This window comes from Camellia sinensis, chromosome 9 (genome assembly GCF_055761805.1).
Source record: "Camellia sinensis isolate YWXY chromosome 9, ASM5576180v1, whole genome shotgun sequence".
NCBI lineage: Eukaryota > Viridiplantae > Streptophyta > Magnoliopsida > Ericales > Theaceae > Camellia > Camellia sinensis.
The window spans coordinates 172,265,294-172,287,868 of NC_138969.1; the positions used below are offsets into that span (position 1 = coordinate 172,265,294).

The window sequence follows — 22,575 nt, forward strand, 5'->3', positions numbered from 1 at the left end:
AGTAAGTGAATTGTAATATATCTTACTGGTAAGAGAATTTTATTACATATTACCAGTAAGGGAACCCAAAACGATATCGTTTTGGATTTCAAGCCAATTTCGAGCCAAATGATTTCGGACCCTCACACATTTTTCTTATGCAAACATATGCACATCTGGCATTAATTTAAACTAAATAAACACACTCAAACTATTCAAAACTACTCAATAATTACTCTAAAAAGACTCAAATTATTTGGTGAGACCTATGGGGGTCCAATAGGTTGAACTGAATCTCTCTGGTCTATACCCGAGCTAGAAAGAAGTTGATTATTCTAATTAAACAAGCACCATTAAATTGCTTCAAATATTGAGTTGGTACTCAGAAACTACTTGAGCAATTACTCAAATATTGAGCAATTACTCTAAAAACTGCCATTTCAATTAAACTTGAAAGGTTCGATAAGCATAGAGAGGACTTGGGCTCGAGTCTCGCGATCTTGATTACCAAAACCATCTCCATGTTGGTAAATAAAATGAGCCACTCTAGCTGTGTTGACAGTGTATTTGACAAATGGTTGCAAAAAAGGAGATTGGGTGATGAATTCATGGTTAATTTTGTTCCATGTATCCTTTATTGTGGTTCTAATCTTCTTCCTGGCTATCTCCTCTGAGACATTGGCTTCTCTCATGAAACAAAGGATTGATGATGGAGCATCTCCTCTCCCTAGTTCTGCCTGCAGTTAAAATCGATAATGTTCAAAAGCATGGCACTAATATCCCAAAAAAACAGAGTTTATTTATGGTGAAAGAGGTGAAAAAGTGCAGGAAAAGAATAAAAATCTAAAAATGTTGTGTATCTGTTTAATATGAAAGTAATAAGTCTACGAAGAAGTAATCATGTAATTAACCACGTAGAAACATAGCTGATCATAAGTATTAGATAGTGAGTTCCTTATAAAAGAAACAATTTCACTCAGAGCCCAAAATTAGTATTGTGGGCAAGAAATTAAAATTCAAATTACCATGTTGATATGGGTTGTACTTAAATAGGAATTTTTTTCTTTTTTTATTTTAATTCTTTGTATTTTCATAAGGAAAACAATTAAAAGGTTTGAAAAGACCCACCAAGTTCTTTTTTTTTTTTTTTTTTTTTGCAAATTTTTTTTTTGAATTTCAAAGAAACGTGTTACTTAAAACTCGATTGTTTTCAATTATTTTTTTATTTTATTTTATTTTTTCAGAAACAATATACTAAACAAGTTTGTGTTCGTAAAAAATTGAAAACAAATACACCAAAAAATCAATAAATAAATAGAACAAAACAAAAAACAAAAAAACAAAAACAAAATTGTAACCAAACAGTTCCAACTTCCATGCGGCTTGAAGACAAAAGAATGAAAAATTCAAATATCATTTTCATTTTTGCATTAAAATAGTTTTCGAAACAAATTTTTAGTGCATTCTGAAAATGTTCAAAAAAATTGTTTAGAAATAGATGGTGAAAATATTTTGTTTTTCTCGTGAAAGTAGCTTACATGCCAAATTTTATTACAATTCTCTCACAAAAATTTCATCTTAACCAAATGCATATTCCCTAATATTTTTTTATTCTAATCAAAACTGAATGAAGGCAAGGATTAGAAAATTATTCGAGTAGATTTTAACGAAGAGAATAATTACCGCAGAAGTTCCAAGGTCATTGCAAAGTCGAATGATCATTGATGTACAATGCCCAAGAACATCACTCTTTGCCAAAAGATCTACAAGCTCTTCTCTTGTTGTCTCTTCCATAACAGAGAAAAATGCAAGCAGAGAAAGAACAGGTCCAGATGATGAAACCCACCCATTTTCAAGATACTCGTCTAGGGTTGGTGTGTAACTCTTGTTGTACCGCCTTGCTTCCACAAGTAATGCTTTGCAAAAGTCTGCCCACTGAGAGGGGGAAAAAAACAAGGTTTTTCATTAACAAACTCAAACTCAATTTGCTTCTTAGAAAAATATTTTCCCATAATATGACCTCCACACAGAACTTTTTATTTTTATTTTTTGTGAGCTTGAAAATGAGATGACAGTGGTTGTGACAGAAGTGGTGTTGATGGTGGAAATGGTAGGTGTAGACACTATTTTATATTTATATACTAATTTAATTAATATTTTTTCTTCATATTTATATTCTTGTAATTAAGATGGGCCACACAGAGTTTAATTATTAGTTTTATTTTGTTAGATTTTCAAATTAAAAGAAGAAATTCTTGCTCGACCTTTGGCTAAAGAATGGATCATATTCATCATTACCTATTGAGGGACTATAGACATTGATAATGTTTATTTTTTTGCCCATTGGATAGAGAGATTTGTTTTTGTGTCGAGCCTCAGGACCAGGAGAGTTTATTGTTTTGTTAGGTATTTTGAAGATTGTTTTGTTTGGTTAATAAAATCGAAGAATAAAAGTTTGGAATTTTCAAAAAATTGATAGCCTTTAAGAAATTCTAGACGAGAGTTAGTCCAAAATTTTTGCACCAACCTTTGTAGGGTCTTTCACATGCCTTTGTTAAGAAGTGCATGTGCTTAGTGGTTACTTGTTTTTGTAAATGTATTATTATTGTTATTATTCCTTTTATAATGACTTTATTTTTATTTTTAATTTTAACTGGCTTACAACATGTTTTAATATGGGGCTTTGAAGAGCACCTAGGGAGCGTCTTGTGTCTTGAGACACAACACACATGTTATGAGATTTAATGGAGACTTGTCTTATATTTATTTTGATTATTTGAATCGTTCATATTGTAAATTTTGTTGAACATATTGTGTGAGTAAATTTCCGACTACACTGCCAAACTCAGTATTCAATTGAAGAGCACTGGCAGAATAGATGGCACCTGACTGACCTGCAACAGAAAGAAGAGATTTCGGCGGTGGTTCGTCCACCCGGAGGCACTCCGACGATCAAGTCAATTATCTCTCAAAGATAAATCAAGTGCTTAACTCACAGTTCAGAATGTAAATTGCATACCTTAGACCCATTGGGGTGCCTTTCTTTTATAGTTAACTCAATCCTAATCCCAATAGAAGCCTTGCTTCAATGGACTTTAGCTTTGTGCTTATCTTGGACTCTTCAATAGATAAAGATACACTCCTCTATAGCTTTATCATTATCCAGGCTAAAGTCTTTCCTCATTCTAGGACTCCTGTCCCTTATCCGCTTATCCCAGATTCCGATATCTTCAGAGATAACCTCGGCCTATCCGAGATCACCTCGGTGTCACGATCAGGACACGTGGTACCTCGGCTGACACGTCGGCGTCACCTTGGCCACGTGTTGGTACTCAGAAAATATATCCCCACAACTGCCCCCTAGGTTCTATTACCTCGGTATCCTAAGGTGATGGAACCTATACCAGTTCTACCTTTTAGAATGTTGGCTAAGCTCGCTTCTGTATTCACTGCCGAAGTAAGAACTCGTTGACTCAGTTTGACCAAGACCTATAGTCTACTCTTTATCAATGTTTTAGAACCACTAACCAGGGTTGTTCAAATTCCTCAGCCGAGATCACCTCCAGGCCGACATGTCTTCTATAGAACATGAATTCCATGAGCTCCTTCACGCGTATGAGCTGTTATGCATAGTAACTCAACCGTTTAGGACACGCGTCTTCCCCTTACTAGATTGTATCTGTTACGCGCCTGTAAGTCGAAATTTTTTTTTTCTTTTCGCGTGCGCTGTCTGACACATACGCTCTTTTAGGCACATTAATGGCCTTTTTGCCGCCGTTTTTCCGTTTTGATCAAAAATCAATTTCTCTCTCTTCGTCTCTTCACTTTTGCATTCTCATTCTCAAGCTCTCAACTCTCTCTTTAACTTTACTTCCCAAGTCTGCCATTGTTACTCCCGCGAAGCTTTCTGCAACTACTTCCATTTACTTCCTTCCGGCGAGGATTTTTGCTGCACCTTTCTAGTTGCAGCCACCATCTGATCTCGGCGACTCTAATTTTTCCATTGTAAGTAACTGTTTCCCTCGTCTCGTCTTTTACTCCTTTTTAAACTGTTTTATCTGCATACTATAATCGCTATGTTGTTCACATTTGTCTTATTGAGTCCAACCATGTATTCTGAGCATATTTTTCTCATGATTTTGCTTTTTACCCAAACTATTCTTTAACACTCAAAATATCCTCATATTTGTTCATTCTGCCACTGTTCTTGGCCTTACATCTTGGCACACACTCTGTCACAGTATTCTTGATGATTCACCCTTATTCTTGACTCTGAATCGTTGTTCTTGTTTCTGTTTGCCGTGTTTTTTCCAGATTCTTGCCTCCAATCTTTGTTTTCATAGATCTAGGTTTGGGACATGTTTATAGAACCTTTAAATTCTAAGAAGAACTGAAACGATCCCACAAATTCTTACCCCAACTCACATCTTAGGTTTTTGCCGAGGTCCCTTATAACCTCTATAAAAACCCCTTCTTTCTGAAATCCAACTCCTTCAATCTAAGCCGACGCCATGGGTATATGGAAGCATAGGGTAGACACCCTGATCAAGTTAGAACACTTTAGGCAGGAGTTTGACACCCCGGCCGACATTTATCTGAGGTTGGTTGGGGAGAATGACTCCATCATGCCTACAACTGAGTCTATGCCCTTTCCCATTGTAGCTTTTATCGAGTGTGGGCTTAGGCTTCCACTTAACATCTTTTTTCGAGAAGTCCTCCATTACTATAAGTTGAACCCGATGCAGCTCGCCATTAATTCCTATCGAGTCATCAATGGCATAATAGTTTTAGCCCGACAAGAGAATGCTAGGGTTACCTTAGCCGAAATCCAATACTGTTATACTTTGTACGGCCTTTCACTAAAAGAGAAAGGTTATATTTACTACCTCAAGCCGAGGTCCACAGAGTATAAAATCGTGGCCGACCTCCCAGACTCCAACAAGGGAGCTGGGGATGATTACTTCATTACCTCGGGGAACTGGGAGTTCGCTCCAGATGAGGACCTCCACCTCTACCCTCTTCCTTGAATAGTTTTTGTAGAGGGTAATGGTAAGAACCTAGTGTTTATACTTACTTGTTTTTTAAAGTCTTCAATACTTGGTTCTAATGTCTGTGCAATTCTTTTTGCAGTTCTCCCTCAGCCACCAAAGGGCTTTCGCCAGTCTTTCTTCCCCAGCAAAGACTTGAAGAAGCTTTTGGATTTGCCAGTCCACAAGCGCAGAGCCCCTTTGGTACTCAACTTTATCCCAACATACAAATCAGTACTCCCCGACGTTCTAAAGAAGAATCCGAAAAGTCAATCTCCCCCTTCTGCCACAACTCCTCAAGTTGCCTCCACGTCTCGGCCAGATCAAGGATCGACCTCAGATCCAGTAGAGCAGCCATCAACCTCAGTTCCATATCTGATCCCTCCATCTCAACGCCATCGACGACGCCGAACTGCTTTTGCTGTTGAGATGGGCCGCCAGAAAGTAGTTGCTAAGGATCTTTTGGCCAATATTTCTGACTCAGTTGATGCTCAACCAGCACCAACCCAGCCAAAGCCAAAACAAAAAAGGATAAAGAAGGCTCAGCCAAAGGCAACGGTGACTCAAGTTGATACTGAGAACACCTTGCCAATCTCCAAATCGGCTGAGAGCGATAAGTCCCATTCTACCGCCGAGAAGAGGCTCACCGAGGCCCAACCGTCCGAATCCACTCGGTCAAAGAGGCCGAGGTCCGAATCTGCAACAGCTTTAGGCTCCATGAAGTTTGGTTCCCCTTAGGCCCCCTAAATTACACTGGAGGACAGGCCAGTCAGAGCTGGCGATAGTGCCGATGACGTTAATGTCGGCGTCGCTCTTAGTATCGCTTTGTGCCTCCCTGGAGATCTCGGCCGAAACACTGAGATGAGCGAGTATGAAAACTTTGCTCTGATACTCCAGCGCTGTGTTCAAGTAAGTCTTCACACTTGGTGTCTTTCTTTTCTTTTTTACACTTAGAAAATTATTCTAATAACTTTTGTTTTGTCTATTTTCTTCAAGCAATCCAACATGCCCACTCTTTCTCAATGCAATCTTTTGAGACAAAGAAGGCGTTGGCTGACAAGACTAGGGAGGCTACTAGTCTGCAGAGGACCAACAAAAACTTGTAATCCAAAATGAAGACTCTGGCAGATCAGGCCGAGGCTGCTGTCAAAGCCAAAGATGTGGCCGAGGAAAAGGCAGAGGCTGCTGATGCCATAAAGAAGGTTCTTGAGGCCCAGAGAAAAGAGGCCGAGGAAAAGACGGCCGAGGTCCAAAAGGAACTCCAAGATGCCTTGGCCACCAAAGATGCTGAGCTCAAGGCCGCCGATGAGAAGGGATACAATGAGGGGGTGGCCGATGTGACGGCGGATTATGAGAAACAGGTCAAGCAAGCATGCAACAAGGGGTTCACCCTTGGTTGGATGACTTTGCTGAAAAAGCTTGAAGTCCCAGATGACTCCTCCCTCAGGAACACCGACGTCTTTCCTCTGTCATTCCCCCCAACTCCAAGCCAATCCGACAACGATTCTGAATCTGAGGAGGAGGCTTTGGTGAGGAAGTCAAAAGAAGCTGCTGGGGCCAAGTCCCCTACTTCAAATGAGCAAGTCCTGGACATGACTCAGGATGAGGAGGGTGAGGAGGTTCCCAAAGATACTACTCCAGAGAAGGCATCATCGGATGCGCTCATAGCCGACAAGAGCCTTGACAAGACCCTTCAAGAGATAGATGCCGAGCTCGCGGCTGAGAAGGCCGCCGAGATGTCTTCTCAACAGTCTTCTGAACTCTAGGCCCAACCTCCTCAAGACGCAGAAGAGTCTTAGTTTCGATGTTTTTTCTTTTGCTCTTGTACTTTGCACTTTTGTTTTCCTTTGAAACAATGTAAGCTCTTCACGTGGCTGATGTGTTTTCTTATAAATACAACTTCTTTGTTTTGCTTGCATATTTGTCTTTCCTTTGCTACTCTTGTATGATTCCATACTTTAGAATATTTTGCATATCTTTAATGTACTCTCTAACTGGGTAAGTTTCTCGGGGTGAGATACCTTGGCTATACCCATCAACGGTTTACATCGGCAAGTACATAAGTACTCAGTTTAATACAACCTTGGCCTTAACTTGTAAATTTTTCTCAAATTTCAACAAGTGTTAGACATAACCTTAGTTTAACTTCAACTTGTAAAATTTTCATAAATTTCAACAAGTGTTAAACATGATCTCGGTCTAACTTCAACTTGTAAATTTTTCTCAAATTTCAACAAGTGTTAGACATAACTGTAGACGTCCCCGAACGTCCCGGGAGGAAATTCTCCCCCGTTTTGTTCATTGGGCTCACTACAGTTCAGGACTCAATGTCACGGTCCTGTATCTAATCTCGCAGAGTGCAATGCAAGACCGATGAAATCATCAAAGAGTCCAAATCCGGCAAATCGTTTTTGAAAATGGATTTTTTGAAAGAAGTGCCAAACATGGACTGCTTTGCCAGATACAGAGTCGCCACCTAAATATTTTATTTTGGGAAATCTAGGAAACCCTGACTCGTTGCCTAAGGCCACGTGTCCGTCATCACCAAAGTTGCCTCAGCTGGGAAACTTGGGTACGATTGGGGAAGGTCACTTCGTGAGCACCCCCGCTCGCCCGATCAATGATCGGCCTTTACTAACCATGATTTCTAGTTTTGAAAACATTATGCGTTCTTATTCCGGTTATTAGCCTAGATTTACTATGTGATGCGCACAGCATACAAGTATAGACTGAATCGCCTGAATTGGAACAAAACATTTCATGTTTGTTTATTTGAAAATGGTTTGATGGTGCTACTCGTAAGTAGTCTAAGACGTGGATTTGCCATCCTCGGGTGGGTTTAGAAAACAAGATGATTTGCCACTATCTAGTGGGCTTAAAACTCGCATTTAATGAATTGTTCCAATTCGGATAACCCAACCTTCACCCACAGGCATTTAGGCAGATATATCATATAAGCACATAGCCTCATGGTAAGCATGCTATCATGGCAGTCACTCACACACATGCAAGGATGCTAAAACATAAAAGCTTACCTTGTACTCCAAGCCAAAACAGAAACTATGTTAGAAATCAATGCATGATCCTAACTATACTGAAATGCCTAATGCAACACATGCAAAATGCAACTAAGATAGGCTTGGCTATTCTAAACGTGGCATATGATGATGCTACAGGTAGCACATATTCAATTTGGAATTTGAAATACAAATGCAGTTCGTATGATGCGCCGAGCCCGGTACATGCAAGGCAGATGAATGGATGCAAACATGCTATCATACTGTATGCTAATTGAAACATGTCCTAATCTAACCATCATAAGCTGGTAAATAAAAGGAAGAAAGACGTGGGGTTGGAAGACATACATCACACTCACGCACACTTATTACAATTGTGCCCTCACTCGGAGGGTCCGAAAGAATAATACAATCCGAATAAATAGTACAGTCCGAAATGAATAATTAAATATTACAAAACCCTAATTAATTAACAAATTAATCTAGGAAAGCGAGTAAATTAGCATGCAAGCCTATGGACTGCCTCAGCTCTGTTCCGAATGATTGGAGATGCATGCTTGAGTTGCTTGGCATGGAAATCCATTGCGATGCCCCGGTTTGCCTCTGTTTGCAATTGTTTTCGAAAGATTGCGCAACACTCCAGAAGGCCGCTGATTTCTGATTTACTGCAACAAAGAGCAACAAAGGGGCATGGCAAAGTATTTCACATATGTATGTATGACTACTCTTCAGGGAGTGTAATCCTCGATCCTCGTGCCACCAATCACGCATATCGATGCATAATGGCCAAGGAGCCGAATTGCACGACTCAATATGAGATGAATGCACATGAAAAACACAACAAAACCTAAACTCCATCATGGGTAATCCGGAGTGTCGGTAACGAGGAATTGAGACACGTCCGTCACTCGGAGTACGAAACGTCCCTCGTTTCCCGTGCTCGGGCTAACTCCTATCCCAAACACAATGCAAATGAGATAGCATACACAATGTGACTAACATATAACCTAGCATACGCAATGCTATGAAATGGCATACACAATGCTCGATGTAACATGGCATACACAAAGTTGTAACACGCAACCTAGCATACGCAATGCTATGAATTGAAAGGCATACACAATGGATAATGGACTTACACCAATCATGAGTGGACCTCAGCCACACTCACATCAGTGGCCATTAGATGAAAATGAGACAACCGAAATGCATGCACACATGCACGTGTACCGAGGACCGAACCTAAGGCATCAAATGCCACTCTACCAAAGCATGGCAAGGGGTGAAAGATGGCCTATGAACATGTAATTTCCAGCACTAAAACATGATGCTAAATGATCCTGAAACATGGAAATATGCCACCCGATGCTTGGAATAAGCCCCGAAACTCAATACTAGGCACATGCATTGAACCACAAGTATACAAAGCAAGCATTATTTGATCATGAAGTCAAAAGACAAAGCCAAGGCAGTCCCAAAATATGCATATTTCTAGTTTAGAGCATGGTCAAAAAGTGCTGACATGATGGACTAAAATGGCATGCAAATTCGGCTAGCAAGCATGGTTTACATGGCATGTATATGAAGCAAATGAGAACTCATCAAACTAGCCAAAAATAGTGAATAAAACATGCCAAAATATGACCAAATAATCACTGCAATGCAGCCAATGCATGCAAAAATGAGGGGCTTCTTTGGAAGGCCATTCAAGGGGTTGTTAAGCACATATAAGATAGACACTTAGCATGATCAAACCAACTTTGGAAACGAGTTATGAAAGCCATAAAACTCACAAAATTGGCCCTGAAATCAGTCAAGGAAGCATACGATGAAAGGCCCCCTCAAAAGGCCTTGAATGGAATTGTTCTACACATGCACTATAGACATAAAATATGATCAAAAGGGCCCCAGACAGACCTAAGGCAGACCTTAAAACCCAAAAAATTGGGCCTAAAAAGTGACTTCAATGCATGCAAAATAGAGCCCCTTTGGAAAGCCAATGATGCTAGTAAAGAAAATGAGGGGTGAGAGGGTCACCCCTCTATGATTTCAAAGCTCAAAACCTCATCAAAGCCACTAAAAATCCCACGGATTTCAGTGGCTAAGAGGCCAAAACAAGTTCAATGCAAATGCTCTAATGCATAGCCCTAAATATGAAGGAATGAAGCATGCAAGGAAGGAGATGACTCCAAACAGAAAAGTGACCTCAAGAAAACTTAAAGAGGAGGTTAAAAAAAAAACCCTTTTCCAGTTTATAACAAATCTCAAAAATGTTCACAAGTAAGGCTAAAGTATGATGCAAAAATAGCCCTAAAAGAGAGATAGAGGGTAAGGGGCAGTAGATGACCTCAAACAACAAAGTGCCCTTAAACAAAGTTGAAGAGGAGCTCAAAATATGACACTTTATAGTTTATGAAAAAGCCTAGAAATACTTGCAAGTGAAGCTAAGTAATGAAGCAAAAAAATGCAAGTTTAAGAGAAATAGATACTTACCCTTGAAGAGCCGACCTCCAGCAGCTTTTGAACCAAGTTGGTGAGCTTTCAACCTCTGCAAATGACTTCTAAGGTCTGGAATGGATGATGGAGGTGTGGTGCTAAGGGTTGTAGTGCAAATGGACCAAGAAAATTAGGGTTTTGGAGCTTGGAATAGTGACAATGGAGGAGGGAGGTCATAAGCCTTAAGCAAAAATGTCTAACCCTTTGATATGAACAGGAGGGCCTCTCTTATAGAGAAGAGAGGTCAAAGCTTCTCTTAGAAGCTTCAAAGATCCTCCATACACGTGTATGGAGGATGCACCAAATGCCCCCCAGCTGGCACAGCTGTAAAGTATTCAGAGAGGGCAAAAAGCAAGAAACAGGCCGGCCACTCCCCCTAGTTGGCCGACCAGGGGTCAAAAGGTTCAAGCCCCAAAGCTGGTTTTCTATGAAGCCCTTGAAATTAGCTTTCCAATGACGCAAACCTTGCATTAAAATTCCTCCTGTGCAAAAGGTTTTGCCAGTTTTGGTGAAGTCGCGCAGATTCGGTCCAAACAGACTTCAACCAACCATATCTCCCCCACACGGACTTGTCCTTAGGAGATTCTTGCGTGAAAAATGAAGCCCCAGAAGTAATCTTTCCAACGATGGTGGCCTCATATCTTAATTCCTCCTGTGCAAGGAGTTATTCCCGTTTCGGTGAAGCCGCGCAGATGTTTTCTCTCCTTCCCGGATTTATGCTGAACCACTTTTGACCAAAAAAGCTGGTCGGCTATCTGAGTTTCTAGCTTTCCATGTGACCCCATTTAAGCCCCATAAGTTATCTTTCCAATGGCTCCAACCTCGCATTAAAATTCCTCCTGTGTAAAGAGTTATGCCCGTTTCGGTGAAGCCCCGCAGATTTGGTCCTATCCGGATTCATGCCGAACTTCTCCCAAACTAGTTTTGCTTTCTCTTCTCCTCTTTTCTTCAACTCTAAACCCCTAGACAAGGTATTTGGAAAGATTTTTCAAAGATTTCATCTCTCTTTCATTCATTTCCACTTTGTCCTTGCTCGGTTTACCGAAAAGCGCAACATTTGACAAAATGCGAGCCTCGAAACATCGTAAAAACTTTATTTCAAAAACGTTTTGAAAGAGAGGGTTTTAAGGTCTAAAATCTTTTGATCAAGATTGTTTTGGTCCAAAAAGGGGTATGAAGTTGAGATTTGACTCTCCTCTTGCCGAAGAAATCGACCTTTTGCACTGCACAACTTCCAAAACCATCAGTCGCGTCCAAGTCTTAAAGGCGGTCAAAAATGGGGTGTCTACAGTTGCCCCTCTTTGACAGAACTCGGAAGTCAAGAAGTGACGGGAGTGAGTGTCAAAGCCCAGAGACGACCCATTTTTGACAAGGCCGAAGACTTAGACAAACAAACAAAATATAGATAAATAAATGGTTGTGCCCGTAGGCTGCCTACATATCCCTTTGCAAGGAATCAAATCAGCGTAGTTTAGGGGTAGGATGCAAAATGATATGCAGAAAGATTTTGATAATTGGACTTATACGCTACGCGAAGCCGGTTTGAAAATTGGACTTATACGCTACGCGAAGCCGGTTTGAAAATTCAGGATTTATGCGATGCACTATAATGACTAAAATGCAATGTGATAGCTAGAAAAAAGGAGGTACCTTACAGGGGCAATTGGCAATGACTTACCTCGGCAATGCCCTACCTCATGCTGATGTGGGAATCTTTCTTTTCTTCTCTGTTAAACTACAGGTACTACTTTTCTCCCTGACTATGGTCGCAGCTTTCCCTATTCTCCAACAGGGTGACAGACTAGGTTAATTCAGTATCCAGAATTGAGGTGCATACATATGCTATCTCAATCTATGGGGCTGCCATACAGATTTCAAGCCGATGATATATCCCTAGGTATTTAAACCAGACTTCAGTCTCGAAAATCCCGAACCTTTGCGTTCTAGGTACGAGCCATTTGAACTCTAGTTTCTACCGTCTCAGTTAGTCTCCTAGGAACTTACCTCAAACACAAGCAGGTGGCTATACCAGACCACTGCAAGTCGTTCGGGCACGACAAACACCAAAGGAATTACACCTTTAGAGGATTTAAGGTCTCCTAGACCAAAGGGTGCACAAGACAGTGCGATGCAGAGTGAATGTACAAAACAGTGCTAAGAAGATGCACAAAATAGTGCGATGCTATAGGTGTACAAAACAGTACGAGCATGGTGAATGCACAAAACAGTGCGATACAGATAAGGTGCGCAAGATAGCGCGATGCAATGCACTAACAAGTGCAGGTAAGGTGCGCAAGATAGCGCGATGCAATGCACTAACAAGTGCAGGTAAGGTGCGCAAGATAGCGCAATGCGATATGCAAAGCATAAGATAGTGCGATTGAGGTGCGTAAAATAGCGCGAATATAAACTGCACAAAATAGTGCGATGCGCAAAATAGCGCGAATGATAAACTGCACAAAACAGTGCGATACGCAAAATAGCGCGAATGTAAACTGCACAAAACAGTGCGATTGAGGTGCGCAAAATAGCACGAATGTAAACTGCACAAAACAGTGCGATTGAGGTGCATAAAATAGCGCGAATGTAAACTTCACAAAACAGTGTGATGCGTAAAATAGCGCGAATGATAAACTGCACAAAACAGTGCGATTGAGGTGCGCAAAATAGCGCGAATGATAAACTGTAAAAAACAGTGCGATACGCAAAATAGCGCGAATGTAAACTGCACAAAACAGTGCGATGCGCAAAATAGCACGAATGATAAACTGCACAAAACAGTGCGATACGCAAAATAGCGCGAATGTAAACTGCACAAAACAGTGCGATGCGCAAAATAGCGCGAATGATAAACTGTACAAAACAGTGCGATTGAGGTGCACAAAATAGCGCAAATGATAAACTGCACAAAACAGTGCGATTGAGGTGTGCAAAATAGCGCAAATGTAAACTGCACAAAACAGTGCGATTGAGGTGCGCAAAATAGCGTGAATGATAAACTGCACAAAACAGTGCGATTGAGGTGTGCAAAATAACGCAAATGATAAACTGCACAAAACAGTGCGATTGAGGTGTGCAAAATAGCGCGAATGTAAACTGCACAAAACAATGCGATTGAGGTGCGCAAAATAGCGCGAATGATAAACTGCACAAAACAGTGCGATGCGCAAAATAGCGCGAATGTAAACTGCACAAAATAGTACGATGCGCAAAATAGCGCGAATGATAAACTGTACAAAACAGTTCGATTGAGGTGCGCAAAATAGTGCGAATGATAAACTACACAAAACAGTACGATATGCTAAACAACGCGATTGATTTGAAATGCACTAAACAATGCGATACGCTAAACAGCGCGAGTGATTTGAAATGCACAAAACAGTGCGATACGCTAAACAGTGCGAGTGATTTGAAATGCACTAAACAGTGCGATACGCTAAACAGCGCGAGTGATTTGAAATGCATAAGACAGTGCGATACGCTAAACAGCGCGAGTGATTTGAAATGCACTAAACAGTGCGATACGCTAAACAGCGCGAGTGATTTGAAATGCACAAGACAGTACGGTAAAATGCATGTTCTATGCAAATGAGGTGCATTTTCTGTGCAAGTATGGAAGAGTGCATTTTCTATGCAAAAGATACGAGCATTTTCTATGCAAGAAACAGGAGCATATTCTATGCAATATTGAAAGCATATTCTATGGAGAATCGAAAGCAAGCATATTCTATGCATGAATCATAACGATGCGCGGCACGCATGTAATAGAAGTGTATATGAAAGTGCACATTCTATGCAATAGAGGAGCATCAAATATGTACTTTGGTGCCTCTGATTTGCCTCTTAGAGGACTTCGCAACACACTCAGCTCAAAAAGGGCACCCCTTGTTCATATTGGCGAGAGATAACATCTGCACGTGAAACCCTCGAGTGCTGCTTGGACTGCCATTCTGACTTGAAGCAGGCTTACACTTGGGGTCGAGATACACTCATACTCTAGAGAAACGGCGAGGCCTGAGAAGGTGCACCTGGAATGTAGTCTCTGATTTTGCTAAAGTTGAAACATGCTAAGATGCTCCAAATTTTCAATCTTTTCTTTTGCTTTGCAGTCCGGAACCTAAATAGCTTCAGATAGATCCTTGTTTTACTATTCTGACATGACCTGGGTTGAACCCTGCGGCTTTATGAAAGAACCAATCCGGTTTTGCACAAATGTGGAGAACGACACGGCACTCAGAGCACAAAACGATTTTTGAAATTGAAATGAGAAAAGGGTTCTCAACCGGGTATTGAGCCTATAACTGACCACAACCAAAATGACTCAACAATGGAAAACAAAGGTAGAACAACCTAAACACAACTCAACAAAGGAAAAACAAGGTAAAATGACCTAAACACATCTGTTGACACTCAAACGATTCAAAACAAAAATCGAGACAAATACAAACGCACAAACACAACACTCAGTTGTGTTACAAAGGCAAGAGACCTCTCGGTGCACGAGGAGCCAGTTTCTCCGGGTATTGTTTTCCACCCTTTCTTATTTGTGATTCTCACATCACTCGGCCCTCAGGCTTGGCTTTTCTCACAAAATCCTTTTCCTCACTTTTTCTTTCAGCGCACATCTCTCTATTCTTTAATCTCACATTTTTTTCATTCCTCCCCTGGGTGGTTGATTGATAAACAAGAAGTTGCGGGCTCTTGCCTCTAGCATTTTGCAAGATTCTCTTTCTTCTGCGCATAGCTAGTGAATTCCTCCCACAGAGGAATTGCGCTACAACTGGGTATGTAGCAAATCTGCAGCTGACATCGGTTGACGATGCTTTGTTGGGGAATTTGGGCATGATTAGATCTGTCCAGATGAGGGAGTGGAATATCTTGCCCCATTCAGTTCGTGCTTCGCACTTGGCTTGATACCTCGTTGCATGGAGGATGTGAGAGCTTTCTGCCCTTTGTGTTAGCTTCAGTTGTGCCATTTCTGGCAAATACAGTGCCCTTTCCGGCAAGTAGAGTGCCCTTTCTGGCAAGTATGTTGACAATGGAGGAAAAGACAGAACACCTGACTCAACTGTGCCCCTAGTTCATCATTTTGACCATTTTTTGTTTTTGGCTTCTGCTAAAACAATTTTAACCAAAATGAGGGTTAGATTAACATTCTTGTTCGATTTTTGATTTGAAATCATGCAAGTCAGGTTATGAGCACTGAAAATTTTCCTTTTTTGGATCCAAGAAAAAGGTCCAATTTTAGAAAAAGATGGAATAATTTTCAAGAAAATTAGTCAACCTCAGTAAAAATTTTCAAAAACTGTTTTTGCAAATGGTCACTACTCAACAAGCACGAAACCTACTCTTGAGATGCACAACCTCAAATCCATAACAATGGCAAACTGCTGCTCATCTGAAGGACACTGCATGGCAACAGAAAGTTGTCCCTTGTTTGAATAACACCGCAACACATTGTATGGCAACAGAAAGTTGCCCCTTGTTTGAATGGCACCGCAACGCATTGTAGTCAGTCCTTAGAGCGACGAACACAACCAGACTCTCAGATACAGAAGATGATCAGAACCATCACATGGACATAGTCAAATTTGAAGTGTTTTGCGGCTGGACTTCAGAATGAAGTTGCCTACGTATCCCAAAGATGGGAATCAAGCCTTACGTAGTTCGGGCTAAGGTACGCTCGTGTATTAACCTCTCCTTTTGCGCTCTAATTTTTGCCAAGGCCGCCTTTCCGGGTTTTCAACCTTGCGAGCTATGTTTTTCTTCTTTTCATTTCTTTTCTTCTTCTTTTTTTTTTCATCTTTTTTGTTCCTTTTCTTTTTCAAATCTTTTCATCTTTTCTCTTCTCTTTTCTTTTACATTTTTTCTCTTTTTTTTTGTATTTTTCTCTTGCTCTAACTTTTGTCTGGGTCGCCCTTCCGGGTTTTCGGCCTAGCGAGCCTCCTAAAGGGTAAAAGTGCAACAAGTCCATGCCAAATGGTTTTAGGGTTTCGAAGCCATCCGTATCCAGGAGAGTGGCCGCTGTTCGCTGATGATGTAGACGTCCATCTGGGATGTGAATTTGCCCCTATTGTTGTGGATAGGAACTCGGTTATCCTTCAGCGATATTTTCTTCTTTCCTCCCTTCTGGGATTTGGCATTCTTGTCGATTTTTGTTAACTTGAGAAACATCCCAATTTTTTGACTCTTCGAGCACATCCGACATTTTTCTGCCCCTAGGTCGAGGGTTCTCCTGATCTAGCTTCACAAGCTTCTTGGTCTGACTTTTCTTGCCCCTAGTTCGCGGGCTGCTTCAAATCTGGCCACACAGGCCTCACATCGTGGTTGACCATTGAACATTCTGAATCTAAGTTCGAGGTTCGAAAGCAAGGGGTCGAGTCTCGAGGCTGAGACCGATCCTAGCCTGCACAATCTCAAGAGCGATTCCACACAGGTCCTCGCAGGACGACGCAAAACATTTTTTTGAAATCTTTTAAGAAAGCGACCAGTCGCTCGCGCTGAAGACAGTGTAGAACCAATTTGGATCAAGCCAGGATCCTTCCCAGTACTCATACTAACAAGCATGATTTCATTCATTAAGGGCTTAGCATCCCTCTCGTTCCCTCAATTGATCAAATTTTTGCAAAACCCGAGGAATTCCTTCCTCTTCGTTTTCACCGTAGTGTTCAAAAAAAGTTTTGAAAAACTTAGGTCAATGCAATAATTTCAAGGCACAAGAGAGCAGGTGGAATGCACTGCCGTTTCATTCAAATCCCGGCACAACTAGCACACGGCAGAAGCAAACACAAGAGTGCGAAAATCACTGCTATTTTAATCAGAATCTGTTGGCACAACTGGCTCCAAGGCAGAAACAGACTCAAAAGAAAACGAAAAGACAAACACAAAACAAGCAAGTGATGTCCGAGGTAACACCCCCGAAATCACCCGACTCCAACAAAACAAGGCTGACTCGATACAACAAGACAGACCCAAAACAAAAAGACTGACTCTATACAAAACAACAAGACTGACTCAATACCCAAGTTAGAAAGCACAAAAATTGGTATTTGCATATTGCTCAGAACAGTGCATGCCATTCCCATGTCTGGAGTTAATCGAGCGCCACCCGCAGCTGGTTCATCCCCCCATCACATACTCACATTATCCCCCAAGTTCACCGATCCAGTGCTGATAGACTTTGCAGAGCTTGGCGGGAGGACAACCCCATTATCAAACAGATCCTGTACTTCGTGGCGAAGACGAAAGCAGTTGTCGGTAGTATGGCCAGTTTGCTGATGGTACGCGCAGTATTGGGTAACATCATGTGTAGCCGGAAGTGGGTTCGGGAGAGGCCGAGGCTCAAGGGGTTTGCGATGGCCTTGTCCAACAAAGATTTGGAGAGTTTTGGACAAAGGCATATAGAGGGCATGGAAGACCCTTCGACCTCGGGGTTGGTACTTCAAGGTTTGTGGATTTTTGCTGGGCGCACCAGAAAAAAGATTGGCAGGTGCTGGCCTGGCTTGCTGATCTCTTTTGAGTGGAGGATTAGAGCTAATAGGATCGTCTCTGGTATGACGGCCCTTCTCCCGATTTTCCCTTTGATTCAGACTGCCCCCAACTTGAGTAGCGAAAGTGTTATCCACAGCCTTTGCAACAACTGCAATCACTTGTTGTTTGTTTAGTCCTTCGGCTTTCAAAGCCTCAACAGCCCACATGAGGTGTTCATGGGGATCAATGTCTACCCCTACCTTGTTCTTACCACTGGCCTCCACTTTATCAAAGGATCGGGTCGCTATATCCGAGCGGAGCCCAGTTGTTGTCGACACGCCAACACCCAGATCTGAGATGGCTTCAGGTTGGCCCTTTTCAGTTGCAGCTTGCTCCAAGATTAAGGAGCCTTTTGGATTGAAACTTCTAGCCTGTGATGTGGTCGATGATGGAGCCAAAATTCCAAAGGCTAAGTCTGCCACAGTTCTCTGAAGATCTTCGATTGTTCTCATCAACTCAGAAATGGTGGGCTCACAAGTTTGAGATGATTGGGGTTCAGATGCACCCATCATGCATAAGTCCATGCTTTCTGGGATAAACACCTCAGGCTTGGGTAGATGGACTGGGGTGATATATATGCTGGGGTCGTAAGGGACGGCCAGTGTATGGATTAGATTGAGATGTGGATGAGGTACTTGGTCATTGGGGTCTAAAGGTGGAGCTATTGTCCGGTTGTCGATGAGATTTTGGACCTCGTGACGAAGGCGGTAGCAACGGTCGGTGCCATGACCGCGCTGCTGATGGTACACACAGTACTTGGAGGGGTTATGTCTAGCTGGGATTGGGTCAGGCAGAGGTTGAGGATCGAGGGGTTTGAGATACCCTCTTTCCATCAAGACTTTTAGTGCGTTAGTCAGGCTCATATAGAGAGGGGTGAAAGTTCTGCCCTGAGCTCGGGCTGGGCCAGCGGTTTGCAGGCTTGGATTGGCAAAAGGGTTGGCTGTGGCGATTGTATTGATTTCTGCGGGTTTGGGAATAGCGCTACTACCAGCATTGGCACTCCCTGAAATCACCCTCCTTGTCGCTTCACTTGTTCTGGGAATGATCCCACTATTGAACGCATTCTCGATCTGAACCCCCAGTTCATGCAAACTTTTGAAAGTGAATAGCGGAGCAACTATCAACTTTTGCAACATATCATGCTCGAGGTTTCGCACCATCATCTGCACTTGATCCCTCTCAGAAGGGCGACGATCTGTCATTTGTGCTGCCTTTGCTCTCCATCTCGCAACGAATTCCACAAAAGGCTCTGTTAGGTTCTGGCGAGTTGCTTCAAGCTCTTGGATGGTCATTTCAACTTGGGTATTGTAGGAATACTGATCGACAAAGGCCTCAGCTAGTTCTTCCCAGTTTTGCTTCACTGTTTCCTCTAATTTGGCATACTAAGTGGCTGCTACACCCGACAGGGTTCTTCGATACAGAAAGAATTTATGTGGCTTAGTCAGACCCATCGGCTTCAAGATATCCAAGAAAAGTCGGATATGTACCATATGATCTCCAGACCCGTCGAAACGGTCAATATGTGGCATTTTGAATCTGTCTGGGAGCCGTACGGCAACCTCGGTGTACCCATCCTCAATGTCGGGAATGGAGTTAAGGCCATGTACCTTTTTGAATTGCTTCTCAAGATTTGTAATTTTCACTGCGATCAGATCGAGCTCATTAACATCAAGGGGATAAAGCCTCTCATTAGGCTGCACCAGGGGTCTAAAAACTCGAGCTTGACCCAACCCTTCTCGAGGATCTGGACCCTGCAAATCTTCAGCTGGCGGAAGTGGGTCAAAGTTCGGCTGGGGTCCCAAAGCTGGATGTGAGGCAGATGCCCTAGATGGGCGCTGCGTTTCAATACTGGTCTCGGCCTGCATGGCAGTTCCCTGATTTAACGCTGCTATCACGGCCACAAATTCTTCCGAACCCTGTGCCATCATAGTCTGCTGAGTTCGAACAAAGGTGATGTGGCTGGCGACTGACGGATCAAATGAACCGGTGAGCCCCGACTGGCCTTTCTTTGCCTTGCCTCAGAGAAAGAACACTGGTTGCCCTTAAATTGAATTTCTGACCTAACAAAGTCTATCAGCACTAGTCCAATGTATCCGAGGGATATCGGAGCCTTCTGAAGCTATGGTTCCCAGACTACCTAGCAAAAGAGAAAACAGATAGCATCTCAGCCTGATTTCACCGAAACAGATATAAGCAAAGCTGAATGACTGTGCTCTCTACTGAATTCTGCCCAAAATTCTTCCTGTAAACCGATTCCCTCAGGTAAAACTGATTGCCCCAAAATACTGATGCCCGCAGGCCTGATACTCAGACTTGCAAACTGATACACACAACCTGTAGAGACACACTCTGACAGCACATAGCAAGTAAGTAAGAGCCAAAACACCCCTATGTTGGGGTAGGGTTTCCCTGTCCTATTTTGTCAGGAGCTAGGGTTTCACTACGCACACAGCGGTTTCAAACAGCCTATCGGGTAAGCAACCTGTCCTAGCTTGGAATGGTCACTATGGATTCCGAATATGCATTAGGTCGAATGGTCAAAAGGGTACCTCGGTAAAACCAGGGTTTGTGTTCCCATACTGGCAGAGCCCGTAACCGGTCAGCCTTATGGCACGCTTTGCAAAGCGAGCCTCCGGCAAACCGTTCAGGAATAGCATACGGAAAACACGGTGTCCTAGGCGCACCAATGCAAATGCAATGCAAAGAAACACATAAGTGTAATTAAAACAAGATATCATAAGTTCGAGTCAAGCTCTCTAAATTCCCCAGCAGAGTCGCCAGAAACTGTGGACGTCCCCGAACGTCCCGAGAGGAAATTCCCCTCCGTTTTGTTCATTGGGTTCACTACAGTTCAGGACTCAATGTCACGATCCTGTATCTAATCTCGCAGAGTGCAATGCAAGACCGATGAAATCATCAAAGAGTCCAAATCCGGCAAATCGTTTTTGAAAATGGATTTTTTGAAAGAAGTGCCAAACATGGACTGCTTTACCAGATACAGAGTCGCCACCTAAATATTTTATTTTGAGAAATTTAGGAAACCCTGACTCGTTGCCTAAGGCCACGCGTCCGTCATCACCAAAGTTGCCTCGGCTCGGGAACTTGGGTACGATTGGGGAAGGTCACTTCATGAGCACCCCCGCTCGCTCGATCAAAGATCGGCCTCTACTAACCATGATATCTAGTTTTGAAAACATTATGCGTTCTTATTCCGGTTATTAGCCTAGATTTACTATGTGATGCGCACAACATACAAGTATAGACTGAATCGCCTGAATTGGAACAAAACGTTTCATGTTTGTTTATTTGAAAATGGTTTGATGGTGCTACTCGTACGTAGGCTAAGACGTGGATTTGCCACCCTCAGGTGGGTTTAGAAAACAAGATGATTTGCCACTATCTAGTGGGCTTAAAACTCGCATTTAATGAATTGTTCCAATTCGGATAACCCAACCTTCACCCACAGGCATTCAGGCAGATATATCATATAAACACATAGCCTCATGGTAAGCATGCTATCATGGCAGACACTCACACACATGCAAAGATGCTAAAGCATAAAAGCTTACCTAGTACTCCAAGCCAAAATAGAAACTATGTTAGAAATCAATGCATGATCCTAACTATGCGGAAATGCCTAATGCAACACATGCAAAATCCAACTAAGATAGGCTCGACTATTCTAAACATGGCATATGATGATACTACAGCTAGCACATATTCAATTTGGAATTTGAAATACAAATGCAGTTAGTATGATGCGCCGAGCCCGGTGCATGCAAGGCAGATGAATGGATGCAAACATGCTATCATACTGTATGCTAATTGAAACATGTCCTAATCTAATCATCATAAGCTGGTAAATAAAAGGGAGAAAGACGTGGGGTTGGAAGACATACATCACACTCACGCACACTTATTACAATTATGCCCTCACTCGGAGGGTCCGAAAGAATAATACAGTCCGAATAAATAGTACAGTCCGAAATGAATAATTAAATATTACAAAACCCTAATTAATTAACAAATTAATCTAGGAAAGCGAGTAAATTAGCATGCAAGCCTATGGACTGCCTCAGCTCCGTTCTGAATGATGGGAGATGCATGCTTGAGTTGCCTGGCGTGGAAATCCATTGCGTTGCCCTGGTTTGCCTCTGTTTGCAATTGTTTTCGAAAGATTGCGCAACGCTCCAGAAGGCTGCTGATTTCTGATTTACTGCAACAGAGAGCAACAAAGGGGCATGGCAAAGTATTTCACATATGTATGTATGACTACTCTTCAGGGAGTGTAGTCATCGATCCTCGTGCCACCAATCACACATATCGCTGCATAATGGCCAAGGAGCTGAATTGCACGACTCAATATGAGATGAATGCACATGAAAAACACAACAAAACCTAAACTCCATCATGGGTAATCTGGAGTGTCGGTGACGGGAAATTGAGACACGTTCCGTCACTCGGAGTACGAAACGTCCCTCGTTTCCCGTGCTCAGGCTAACTCCTATCCCAAACACAATGCAAAT

General features: G+C 42.3%; 1 pseudogene across 1 annotated transcript in view; it reads right to left on the minus strand.

Moving 5' to 3' along the window:
• Positions 1 to 88: 88 nt before the first annotated feature.
• LOC114308197 (alpha-farnesene synthase-like) overlaps positions 89 to 22,575 on the minus strand; it is a 38,738-nt pseudogene continuing 16,251 nt past the window's right edge. Inside the window, exons 4-5 of the transcript XR_014341314.1 lie at positions 1,663 to 1,914; positions 89 to 716 (exon numbers count right to left, since the gene is read on the minus strand). The product of XR_014341314.1 is annotated as an alpha-farnesene synthase-like (transcript). The remainder of the gene's footprint in view (positions 717 to 1,662; positions 1,915 to 22,575) is intronic.